The sequence below is a fragment of the Sturnira hondurensis genome, unplaced genomic scaffold (genome assembly GCF_014824575.4).
Source record: "Sturnira hondurensis isolate 20B ecotype Veracruz unplaced genomic scaffold, ASM1482457v3 Scaffold0012467, whole genome shotgun sequence".
Classification (NCBI taxonomy): Eukaryota; Metazoa; Chordata; class Mammalia; order Chiroptera; family Phyllostomidae; genus Sturnira; species Sturnira hondurensis.
The window spans coordinates 1,518,914-1,532,555 of NW_028085098.1; the positions used below are offsets into that span (position 1 = coordinate 1,518,914).

At 43.1% G+C, this 13,642-nt stretch overlaps 1 pseudogene; it reads left to right on the forward strand.

The window, feature by feature from the left end:
- The first annotated feature begins 4,844 nt into the window (after nucleotides 1-4,844).
- Nucleotides 4,845-7,779, forward strand: LOC118997083 (actin, cytoplasmic 3-like; annotated as a pseudogene).
- The last annotated feature ends 5,863 nt before the right edge of the window (nucleotides 7,780-13,642 follow it).

A 13,642-nucleotide genomic window follows, 5' to 3' on the forward strand; every position in this document is an offset into this window, starting at 1 on the left:
AACTATATTTTAAGAAACACTGGACCAAGGGGGACAAAAATATGTGAATATAGCAAGGAATATAGAGTTTGATTTACAAAAATACAGCTGGGTCATTTGCAGCTGATAGCCCTCACCTTGGCAGAGATCGTCTTCCCCTAACAATCAGTAGTCGTGCAAACATGTCCACCTTACCTCACAGAGAGTTCCCAAACAAAGCCCAGAGAAATACAAATTCCCCCATGGACTAAGTTTCCACTTGCTATATAGGTTTCACTTATTTGAAAGAGAACTAAGTGTTAGGATGGGTGGGGTAGGACAAAATGGCACTGAACTACAACCCAAAATGGTGGCTGAATTACAACCCAGAAAAGACAGCTGATGTCAAAGCAGAGAGCTAAAAGGGCGAGCTTTATCCGTATAGCAACCTGAGCCCAAGGAGAACCACCAATGATATATTGCTGCTTTGTTCAAAGGGGACCAATCCCAAGCTCCCACGAAGAGAGCCAACGAAAATACCCCCCACCCCAACTCGGCCACATTTCCTGCTTGGGTGCGACTTCCCCGGCCTCACTCTGCGTGGACCAGAAAACCTCGCCCGGGTGCACAAACCCCAGTAAAGTTCTATACTGCCTAACTTCGTGCCTGATTGGCATTTCTTCCTCAGTGGAGCCTAAGAAAACGTTTCACTAAGATCTTCCCTGAAAACTGGATACTGCTCATCCTCCCCTTACACGGAAGTTGGCCTATCATAAATTTAGAATGCAGCATCACTACAAGAGATATGCAGATATTATAGTAAGTAGCTCATTTACTTTTATATAACCATATAAATTATGAAAAACAAAGACAGTTTTCATTTTTCACTTTCCTCAAAGTCTATATTTTTTGGTTCTAAATACTCCCATCGATAGTTCAATTCACATAATAGTTCAAGTAAACGTTTGCCAAGCCCAGCCAGTCCCTCTTCACTGACCCTTTTCCAGCTTGAGAAGAACATTGCTCCTGTAATTTCCCCTCTTGCTGTCCTATGGGATTTAGTTCCTGATACTTCTGGAATGTGATCTAGCAAAGAAATACTCTCCAAAGAAGACAATTAAGTTTGCATGGACAAAACTGCCTAAATCACACTATACACATTGCACGAAGTGAACCAAGTATCCATATTCTCCAAATATGCACAAATAGTCTCAATATACATGTTTTTGTCTTCAGATTTTGAATAGGTATTTCCTGCTTCTACAGTTGTTGGGTGTGTCCCTCCTCTGGTTCCTCTGACCTAAAATCTAAAAAAAAAAAAAAGGCCTTCTCAAAAAAGAAAGAAGTTGAGCAGAGTCACAAGTATACATACACACATGGTACTTTACAGGTCCCATGAACATTTTAGATTTGTAAATTCACAGTATCTCAACCCTTTCCATTTTAGAGAACATTTTTGCTTTACACTACGAAACTAAGTCTGTCCAACCTTGTTACTTTATCAGAACAAGGAGAAGTTTAAACTAAATTGTGGGTCCAGCTTTGCTAGTATTAAGAGAGAAAAAAGCTTGCAACTTAAAGCCAAATTCCTCAAGGTAATATAGCTCAAAGCCAACCACAACAGGAAGGGGAAGTGCATAGTATCTTTTAAAAAAGATTTTATTTATTTATTTTTAGAGAGAGGGGAAGTGAGGGAGAAAGAAAAGGAGAGAAACATTGATATGCAAAAGATACATTGATTGGTTGCCTCTTGCATGCCCCCAACTGGGGACCTGGCCTACAACCCAGGCATGTGCCCTCACTGAAAGTCAAACTGGTGACTTTTCAGTTCACAGGCTAGCACTCAGTCCACTAAGCCACACCAGCCAGGGCCATGGTATCTTATATTCAGTATAATTTTTGTGTTGTCTCCCCAGGCACCTCAGTCTTCTCACAACATAGAGTACCTGTGGAAGTGCAGGGAGCAGTTTCTGGGTATTGAGGAAAAGTTTACCTTAGACATTTCAACTGCTGAGCAGTGTCCCACTTCCATGCAAGCCATATCCCTCATTTCCATTTCTTTTAGTTGAATTTTCCCGTAATGTTCCTCTAGAGTCATTACCCTACTAAGGCTTACTGTGGCTTTGTAGCCAACCAAATTACTTTCCCCAACTAGGACCTTCTATTCAACTCTAATTACAGCCTGAGATAGTGCAAAGATAGTGCAAAGCAGCTCTGCTAGTGGTTGGACTGCGATAAACAATGTTTTCAATAGGATGCTGTCAAGCAACAGCCCAATGTTTCTGACCAAACATAATTAAGGCTATACTGTAGTTGCAAAAATGACTAATAAGCCATCTATTCTTAGAACCAACTATCACAAGCCCAAAGCTGCTTTGTCCTTCTGAGACATCCAACAACCAGTTATTCTTCACAGCGAGTTCTAAACTTCTTTCTATAGTTATGGTCTGGTGGCTTTTTCTTTGGTTAGGCACTGAACTAGCTGGAGCAGAGTGGAGCAGACCAGTGCAGGTCAGAGCAGGATGGCAAAGAACTGAGCAGGCCAGTGCAGAGCAGAACAGTGCAAAGCAGACTGGTATGAAGCAGAGCACAATAGGATATGAGGAGCAGAGCAGTCCAACTAAGAGGAGCTTGGTCCCAGGGCTACCTCTTCCCAAGGCTGCCTCTCCCCAGGGCTGCCTCTCCCCAGGGCTGCCTCATTGCCTTGCTGTTTTCATACCTTATTGTATCACAATTGACCTGTTTTGCAATGAATAAATTGTCCTTCTTCACCACACACCAAAGTATGGATTTCTGTTAGCACTGAATTGGCTAGCACTGGATTGACTAACTGTCAACCAACAACCACTGGTTGTATCTGCTCCTTGTTCACCACCTTCTGTCAGAGTTTTCCTGCTCAAAGTATCACAGCCACTCCAGCCTTCCCCCTCTCCATGGCCAGCTTTATTTCTAAGCCGATTCAATCCCACATCTTTCCTTGCTCACCTGAGAATGGACAGCTTCAAATAACCAGCTGTTTCACCTCTTCATAGCTTCGTCCAGGATGTGAAGAATGAGGGTGTGAGAGCAAATCTATGATTTCTTTTATCTCCAACATACTCATCTTCCCCACTCCAAAGCTGCCAGATACCCAGGGAATCAGTTTTACAACCATTCCATTTCTCTCCCAGCACATTGATAAAGTTTTGGATTCTCCATCCTTGTGAGTGAAGTACCTAAGGATCTTCTGCTAAGGGCCAGGGTAACTAACTCACCCTCTGAACTGTAGAGAACTGACACTCTTTCTGCATTTGAGCCCACAAGATACCTACAGAGAGTAGTTTTTTTTGTTATGCAGAACACTACTCTGGCTTATGTCTTTTTTTAAACATAAGGCCCAAAGATTTCCCTAAAATGGACTCATTTATGGTGGTGAACAGACTAGCTTCTTCAGTACTGACATCTTTCTCCTTTCTTAGGAGATGAAAGGCCTACCAGCCAGAGGCACAGATTGCCCCACCCTCCACCACAGTGGAGCTGTCACTTCCCTTCAGAGGCAAAACAGCTCAGGGGCATTCCCCTGCAAGTATCTGGCTGGTGGTGTCTCCTGCAAGTGATATCTTCCTTCCCAGTCAGTGCTTGGAAGGCCTGCCAGGGATAAACAATTCCATTGTCATAACCATCTTACAGATTGGTGGTGTAGCTTGATCTCCCCTTTTTTAGTTGCCTTATATTAGTCATTTATCATCCCAGATGTAACTGCATTCTCCTTGCCCCAACACTCAGCATCCTTGCTAAGTAGACCACATCCTTGGCAACCTCACTGACCAACACTCCACACAGTTTGCAGTTCCTTTTTCTCTGGTCTTTTTACAGTTTGTGCAAGTACTCAGTTCTGGAGAGAATCACCTAACTTCCTGGATATCTTCCTAAATTGCTACACAAAATCTTGTGTCTTCACAAACTTTTCATTAAATTCAAGTTGGTTCCCTGGGAGATCTCTCTTTCTCCTACTGAATGGTTTGACAACCAAGTGATACTGCACAGAGAAAAATCTAATGAACCCCCATGAAACTCAGTACAATATAAATAGTTAACAGTTGAGGTTCTGAAGTGACACTGTCTAACTTCCATTTTACCATTTCCTAAAGAACTTTACCATGTACTGTTGATAATTTATTAGAATTACTTAACTCTTCTGCTTCTCAGTCTATGAGAGAACAAGTAAATAAATAAGTTGAGGCTTCCAGTCAAGATGGTGGTATAGGCAGACATGGCTCATCTCTTTGCACAACCACATCAAAATTACAACTAAAATATAGAACAACCATCACTCAGGAATGTCAGAAATTGAGTTGAATGGAAGTCCGACAACTACAGAATTGAAGAAACCACATCCATCCAGACTGGTAGGACCAGTGCGGACATGGCACAGGCTGGTCCCACACCCACATGGATAAAAATTTAGGAGGGATATCTCAGAAGCAAGGAGACCCAGACCCACACCAGGCCCCCAGCCCAGGATTCGAGTGCCAGGAAGATAAGTCCCCACAACTTCTGGCTGCAAAAAACACTGGGGATTGAGTCGGTGGAGGAGGCTGCTGGAACCCTAAGCAGTTCCTCTTGGGGAATCCACACAGGGACTCAGCTACCAAGACTGGATCCCTCGGAGCTTCAGAGGTGACATCAGGGTGACATCTTGAAGCAAACCAGTGGTATACAGGGAGAGACAAGTGTCTGGCATAGGGGTGAGCAAAGGCCATTGTCCCTTTGCTGAACCTTCCCTCTACAGAGCTGGCAGACTGGTGCCATATCTAAGGTGCCATTAAGCTGGCTAATACTGTGTGATCCACAGAGGTGCTACCCCACCCAACTTACAGGCGCACTCAAGCCACTTTTTCACAAGAATGGCTGGTATCCGCTCCTAAATCTTATCAAACAAGCAACAGCTGGCTTCAGTAGGCCCTAGCGGCAGCCAGATTAGAGTCACAGCTTGGCTAGACCTGGGACTCTCCAAGCCCAGCACAAGTAGCAGTTATCACAGATGGCGTTACAGTTCTCATGGGGTGCTGCGGGCAAAACACAGGTGGGGGCTGACCTTGGTCTGCACCATCCCAGAAACCCCAGAACCAATGCACTGAGTGGACAGCTACAGACCAATTTGTAGAACCACCAACCTGCTCCTGCACAGCTGATCTTCTGCAGAAGGAGGAGGTTAGTAGTCAGTGGTCATAGACAGTCCTTGCAGCTAACTCGCCTGGGTGAATCCCTCCCATTGATTTGCCAATAGCAACCAAGGCTCAGCTAAAAGAGAAGGGTGTACCCAGCCCACATGAAGGGCACAACTTGAGTACCCAGCTTGGATGATAAGGGAGGCTGTGCCACTGGACCCTGTAGGATACCCACTACCTTAGGCCGCACTACCAAGACATGGAGTCAAAGCAGCTCTGTCTAATACATAGAAACAAACACAGAGGGATGGGGAAAACGAGGAGACAAAGACACATGGACCAAATGAAAGAACAGATCAAAACTCCCCCCCCCCCCAAAAAAGAGCTAAATGAAATGGAGGTAAGCAATCTCTCAGATGCAGAGTTCAAAACACTCTTTATAAAGATACTCAAGGAAATTAGTGAGGCCTCAACAGCATAAAAAAAAAACAGTCAGAAGTGAAGGATTCACTGATGGAAATAGAGAATAATTTACAGGGAAACAACAGTAGAGTGGATGAAGCCGAGAATCAGATCAGTGATTTGGAACATAAGGAAGCAAAAAACAACCACATAGAACAAGAAGAAAAATAATTTGAAAAATGAGGGTAGTATAAACAGCCTCTGGAACAACTTTACGAGGTCCAACATTTGGTTCAGAGGGGTGCCAGAGGAGAAGAGAAAGAGCAAGAAATGGAAATCTATCTGAAAAAAATAGTGAAAGAAAACTTGCCTAATTTGGTGGAGGAAATAGACATGCAAGTCCAGGAAGCACGGAGTCCCAATTATGATGGGTGCAAAGAGGCGCACTCCAAGATACATCATTATTAAAAGGCCAAAAACTAAAGAGAAAAAGAGACTCTCAAAAGCAAGAGAAAAAAAAGTTAGTTACTAGAAGGTTGCTAGATGGGAGCGGGGAGGAGGAGAAAGAGTGAAGAGGTGAGGGGTTTAAGAAGTACAAATAGGTCGTAAGAGAATAGCCATGGGGATATAAAGTCCAGTATAGGAAATGAAGTAGCCAAAGAACTTATACACATGGCCCATGGACATGGACAATGGTGCGGGAATTGCCTGAGGGAGGAGGGAGTATTGGGTGGAGGAGGACAAAGGAGGAAAAATCAGGATAAGTGTAATAGCATAATCAATATAATATAATTAAAAATAAATAAATAAAAAGTACATTATGGAAACCTTAGTAATGTGGTTGATAAGGTAGACCTGATTAATATATCAAACTGTATGTCCTAAATACATGAGCACTCACAAAAACCATTAAGCCATAAAGAAAAACCTCAGCAACATCCAAACAGTAAAGAGTAAAGATAGCATTCTTTGATTACAATGCAGTGTAAGAGAAATTAATAAAATTAGGGGGATGAAATTCTTTCTATGTGCAAAATTTAAAACTATTTTAAAGAAAGTTTAGAAAAGGGGGAAACCATTAGCTGAAATTGTAGACAATAAAAACACAGTATATAAAAACTCTTGAAGTCCATGTGCTCCCGTGGCTCAGCTTCCTCGTTTCTCGGCTCCAGCTCTCCTCTATTAGAACGCAAGAAGAAATTGCTGAGCTCATCATTGACGGTGGCTTTGGCATACGTAAAGCTGGCTTTGCTGGAAATGATCACCCCCAAGCAGTGTTCCCTTCCATTGTTGGGTTGCCCAAGGTGTCATGGTGGATTACGGTGGGTGCAAAAATTCCAGAGCAAGTGTGGCATTCTGACCCTGAAGTACCTCAACATAGCATAGTCATCAAATAGCAGGACCTTGGGAAGATCTGGCACCACACCTTCTATAAGGAGCTACATGTGACCCCTCCTTGAGGAGCACCTGCTGCTGCTGACTGAGGCTCCCCAGTGCCAACAGAGAGAATATGAACTCAGATCTTGTTTGAAAATTTCAACACCTGGGCCATGTGTGCGGCCATCTGGGCTTTGCTGTATCTTTCTGCCTCTGGCTGCATCGCTGGCTTTATAATGGAGCCTAGGGATAGAGTTATTCACATGGTGCCATCTACGAGGTCTATCCCGCTTTACAACATCCTGCATCCAGACCTGGTTGCCCAGGACCTGATGGACTACCTCATGAAGAGCCTCACAGAGCATGCCTACAGCTTCACCACCACAGCCAAATGAGAAATCATGCATGACCCAAGAAGCTCTGCTATGTTGGCTTGGACTTGGAGCAGGAGAAGGCCACCACCAAGCTCTCCTCCTTGAGAGTGATCAGTTGCCCAACTGTCAGGTGCTCACCATCAGCAACCAGTGGTTCTGGTGTCCACAGCACTCATGCAGCCTTCCTTCCTGGGTATGGAGTCCTCTGATATCCACAAGACCATCTTTAACTCCATCATGAAGTGTGATGTTGACATCTGGAAGGACTTGTATGCCAACACAGTACTGTCTGATGGGACCAACAGGTACTCTGGCATGTTTGACAGCATGCAGGAAATCACAGCCCTGACCTTCAGCACAATGAAGGTCAAGATCATCACTCTCCGGAATGCGAGTACTCAGTGTGAATTGGGTGCTTCATCCTGGCCTGTTGTTCACATTCCAGGAGGTGGATCAGCAAGCAGGAATACGAAAAGCTGGGCCCCTCCATTGTCCACTGCAAACGCTTCTTTCTTTAAAAAGATTTTATTTATTTATTTTCAGAGAGAGGAGAAGGGAGGGAGAAGGGAAAGGAAAGACATATCCACGTACAAGAAAAGCGTCAGAAATATCAATCAGTTGCCTCTCGCTTGCCCCCAACCTGGACGTGGCCTGCAATCCAGGCATGTGCCCTGACAAGGGATCAAACCAGCGACTTTTTTTTGGTTCACAGGTCAGTGCTCAGTCCACTCAGCCACACCACCCAGGGATACAAATGCTTCTAAATGGACTGTGAACAGATGCATACCATTTGCTGCATGAGTTAAATCAGAACTGTACATTTGTCCTACTTCGTGCTAGTCTCATGAAACTGGAATAAACATTTAAAAAGAAATTTGTCTTTGAAGCTTTTATCTGATACAAGGTGGATTCTAGAATTTGTTGCTAATTTTGATGTTGTATTCAAGTTAAATGTTACCTTTGCATACATTTTTTCTGATTTTATTTATGTGTTTATTTTCATTGTTGTTCAAGTACAGTTGTCTCCATTTTCCCTCCATCACTTCCCTCTACCCCAGCCATCCCCACCTCCCACCCCTGATCCCACCCCTCTTGATTTTGTTCCTGTGTCCTTTATAGATGTTCCTGAAAACCCTTCCCCCTCCCCCCCAATCCCTTCCCATATTCCCTCTAGTTACTGTCAGTTTGTTCTTTAAGTGGAACCTAACCAACAAAACAAACAAGCAAGAGACATTGAAATTAAGAATCTTTGTATACATTTAATACCCTGTATATATCTTTGGTTTAAACTCAGTGAGCGCAGCTAGGTCACTTCCTGGCTGAGATGAGAGAATACGTTTATGGAAGAGAAATTGGCTCAGTGAGAATCTGCAAGACCGTCAAATTCTTGATCTGTACAGGGTATTAATGTGTACAAGCTAACTCTTCCAGGATTCTTTGGGAGGCTGGCAGGAGTGCTTGAATGAGCTGTCATTTCTGTCTTGCCAGGCTCACAGTTCTGGAAAGTACAAGACTTCAAACTCAGTTTTCTTTCTTAGGATGTTTTCCTGCCAGAATTGTGGGTTTCTACTGGCTTTAAATTGGAAAAATGGTTTGTATTTACAGCCATAAATTTATTCACTCTTTTACTTTATGTAAAGTTTTTGTAAACAATTCTCAATTCTTTAAGTAGTAACAATACATTTTAATTTTCTGCTGTAAGGTCCCAGGGACATTAGGAGCCAGCAACATGTCATTGTACAAGGAAAACAAAGTGCTTAAATAAACCTGAAAAAACTAACAAACAGAAAAATTTGTGGAATACTACTAAATACTACTAAATAATACTACTATAACCCAGAGAAAAATTCATAGTCTCACATACTTACATTAAAAAAATAATCAAGATAAATGAATTAAAAGTTTAATCCAGCAAGTTAGGGGGAAAAACAAATTGAAGAAAAGCGGGAGGTGTCAGTAAAGAAAAAATAAAAATTAATAAGTCAGAAAAGAGAAGTATAGAAGTATTAAGTTAAAAAACTAATTCAATAGAGAAACTGTTATATGATTTTTAGAAAAAGAGAGAGCAAATATGCAAAAATATAATGCAAGGGAAAGAACCATAATGCAGAAAGTAAAAGGAATTGCAATTAACTGCTTCGTTTAGTTCTGTGCTAATCAGTTTAAAAAACTGTATTAAATGGAAAAATATCTTAAGATAATATAATTTACCAGAACTATAGAAGAGATTAAAACAAAGACCTAACTGGCCTCTGTTGAAGAAATATTTAAAGTTGTCAAAGAGCTACACACACAGAGAGCAGAACACCCAGATGGTGAATTCTACTAAACTTGAACAGCATGCAGTTCTAATCCTAACGCTATTCCCAGAGAACATTTAAAAAGAAGGAAACATCTAATGTCTTCCTCTAAAAGTATAACGGGGAGGGGTTGAAAAGCACAAAAGTCTGCACATGTGTGCATCACCCAGGCAAAAGGGACATGTATGTGTCACTCAGCAGAAACAAAGCACGAAGGGCTGAGGCTTGGAGCTGGGGAGGTGATTGGATGGGAGGGACATACCCTCCCCCACCCCGTCTACTTCCACATCACGGGGGATTATTAGGAGGGGGGTATTTAATCGCTGGGTATGGAAAACAAATGCTTTTGCTCTCCTCTTCCCTGGCTGGCTGGTCCAGAAACTGAATGGTTCATGCTCTTGTACATGTGGGCCTGAGATTCATATACTCCGGGTGTATTCTCCAAGCCCCTGCCACTGCTCTCCAAGACCTGCCTGGCCAGGAGCCCTGTGGATGCTAGGCTGGTAAGAGGGAGGGGAGGAGAAGGGGCTTGGGCTAGTGCAGGGCCATTTCCTGGAGGTGTGGCAGCCAGGCAGCAAGCCCCTGCCCCTCCTCCCCGCAGGAAGCCAAGAGAAGCCATCAGCAGCGGCCACCCCCATCTCCCAGGTCCTCTCCAGTGGGGTCCCCATCAGTGGGAGTCACCTGTCCACTGCCTGTGAGCTCCTGGGCGGACCCATCAGCTGCAGCTACCAGCCTGCCTCTAGCGAGGGCCTCTCAGCAGCATGCTCCACTTTCTTCCATGCCCTTCCCCTGCAGATCAGGGGCCTGGCACCTGGAAACCACCCTGTGCACCTCCAGCTGACAATGATGGTTCCTGTGATTGCTGCTGCTCCACTGCTCCAGCCCAGACTGGGCCTTGAACCCATCACACTAACAGGTGGGATGGGGCTCAGCAGACCATTGGAGGGCAGCTCCTGGAGAAAGAGGACAGCATGCCATGAGTAGGATGCCTGGGGGTACAGACTCCAAAGGGTGCAAAGGATGGTACTTTAAGTGGGAGGAGAGGTTCCTGGTGCAACCTTGAACTGAGCTGGAAGAGGGTGGCAGGGTGATTTTCTTTGAGGCATTTTAAAGGAAATGGGCTTTGGGGCAGAAACTTGCTATTATTTCAAGATTTTATACACACACACAGAGACACACTTTAAATAAAGGGTTCCTTTTCCTTTCCACCAGACTCAGTCTCCAGAGTTTTTGTCTATGGGTGGTGAGCAGTAGGACCCCATTGGCTGCTCTGGAATAGCACTTGCTAGGTTACAAAACCTGATAACAAAACACCCATCACACTCATGACTAGAAATACAAAAATATAACGTAAAATCCAGAAAAAAAAACAAAGAAAAGAAATACATAATCAAGTAAGGTTTATTCTAGTAATGCAAGGATGTGTATATGTTAGAAAAACAATCACATGATAATATTAGGAGAGAATGATACATTCATTGTCATAGATGCTTAAAAGTCATTTGAAAAATTCAACAACTATCACTAAGAAATAAAAACAATAAATTAAGAAAAAAATGACATATCTAACTCAGCACAAAAGCTGGTATTGTGATTAATGGATACTACTTCAAGCATCTTTACTAAAGTTAGAAACAAGCAAGGATGACCACTCTTACAAATACTTAATATTATATTTGATTTACTGGTCAATACAGTTAGACAAAAGAGGGAAATTAGGGGTATAATAATTGGGAAGATATAAATAAACTATTACTATTTACAGGTATTATGACTACATAACTGGAACACCTGAGAATTGACATTAACAGCAAAACTACTGAGTAATAAAGGATTCATAAATTAGTTACAAGCTATATAACTATATAGAAATCAATCTTTCACTTATACAAATTACAACCAGAGAGAAAGCATAGTAGAAGAAAAGACCCATGTACAATAACAACAACAACAATAAAAATACCCAGGAAAAAAAGAGGCAAGAATTTTATGAAAAAACTTTAAAAAAACAGCAGAAGACTTACCAAACAGAACATAACATACTTTTTTTTTGTCAGGGAGACTCAACTTCATAAAGAATCTCCATAAATTAATTGTGGTAATCTTAGTCCTAGAAGCAGAAGCCAAAATGGGATTAAAGAAACAGGAATTTTATTAAGGGCAAAGGCTGCGTGAAAGGATATAGGGAGGCAGCCCAGCTAGGCTGGGAGAGCTATTAAGCCCCAAGGTAATGAAGGGGGAGGGAGTGAAGGTAGGGTGGGTAGTCTGAGCTTTGGAAAAGCTGGCAGGTGTTCTTGAGCCAAAGTCAGTATGCTCCCTGGAGCAGGTGTTCCGTGAGGCACATCTTTATAGCTGCTGCAGTTCACTGCTCACTACACACATCCACCTTACCTGGGGAGCAACTCCTCCCTGGTTCTTGTGGACATTTCTTCCTGAGAGAATGCAGAAGTGAACTTAATGGGGAAAATGGCAGTCTCTGATGCCGTGGTTGATCGTGGCCGTAATTGGTACTCATCCTCTCCTATCTTCACTGTCCATTTGAAATTTTCCTTATCCTCAACTGTGGCTTGGGTTTACCTGGTGCTGTGACTCAAACCTTCAGATTCAAAGGGTCTGAACATGTGATAGCCTTTTCCCCTCTCAGTTTGGGGTTGCTGCACTCCATAACTGAACAATCTCTTCGCGGTTACAGTGGGGCAAAGGGATACCAGGATGTGCCGGAGGGAATGGCCTGGTTCTGCTACCATTTTGTGAAAGGATCTCTGGCCCTTCCTGCTGAGCTGGGTCATTTGTTCCTCCCATGATGGTGGCTTCTTTGCTGTCCTGATACAACCAGAACACAAAGTGTCCAAAGTGTTCTGATGGCAGGTGTAACCAATAAATCAACAGGACTATTTTTACGTCCTTTGGCGAGAAAGTGTCCACTATGGGAACAGACCACTAGCCTTGCAGAGCTTGGGGGTGGGAAGCACAAAATCCTCAGTGGGTCACTGGGAGTGATGACAAGGGGAGCAATGTTTGCTTCTACCCCTTGATTCCCACTCCCATGTAGCCTTCCTGTTAGGAACACAGCTCCATACAGAGCTCTCTGATTTAATAAATATGTTATATCTTGAAGAGGGGCCCTACACCTTCAGAGTGTTTTATGTAAGTTGGCATTTTAGTTGCACATTTAGAATGTTGTCCTAGCATTCTAGAAGGCCTCTGTATAGTCCAGTATATAATGGATCAGTGGATCTATGGTCATGGGTTCACTCCAATATTTCTTTCACTGATCAGATGTTATATGTATGGAATTCCATGCTTGTGAATCAAGCATTTCATAAGACCCGGATAGTGGTGCTGATTGAGGCTGTATAGGCAGGAAAGGCAAGCTCTTACCCAGAATAGATGGCTCTCCTTGTGAGGATGAAGCACTAGCCCTTCTGGAGTGCACAGGGCCTCATATATTCAATTTGCCACCCACTGGTCAGTTGGTCTCTTTCAAGGACAGGGGCTCAGTGTTGCTCTCTGTTGATGACAAAGTGGACATTCACAGGTAGCAGTAACTGAATCAATTTTGGGAAGCAGGAGTCCTTGCTACTGAGCCTACATAGAGCTCATGCCTCTGAAAGCATGGCTATTCTCCTCAGGTGCCTTTCATACCAGTTCCATCTAACTTTAACTGGCTCAGTAATTTTGCTAGTGCCTATTCTGTAGTAGGTATTTTTTACTGGGTGTTAACATGTGATACCAACATCTTCAAACTTGGGGCTGGCTCACATATGTTCCTCCAACAGCTGTACCCTGATAACTTTGTTTCCTATCTTCTAGGCTTTTTTGTTTTTTTTTTGCCTTCTAGGCCTTGGTGAGACAGCCAAGGCGCTGCCACTGTGTTTGATTTGTATATATTCTCAACTCAGTCCACATCTCCTTCTATACAAAGTAGACAGCCAGGTGCACTGCTCACAGTGCTGCCTATTAGGAAAAACTTCCTTTGGCTCAGTTTTCTGAATATGGCTGCATGGCACTTATGAGTATTTTTCCTTTGGACTTCACATACAAGCTGACTCACATGTAAATCAAGCTTGAGATTTTTCTC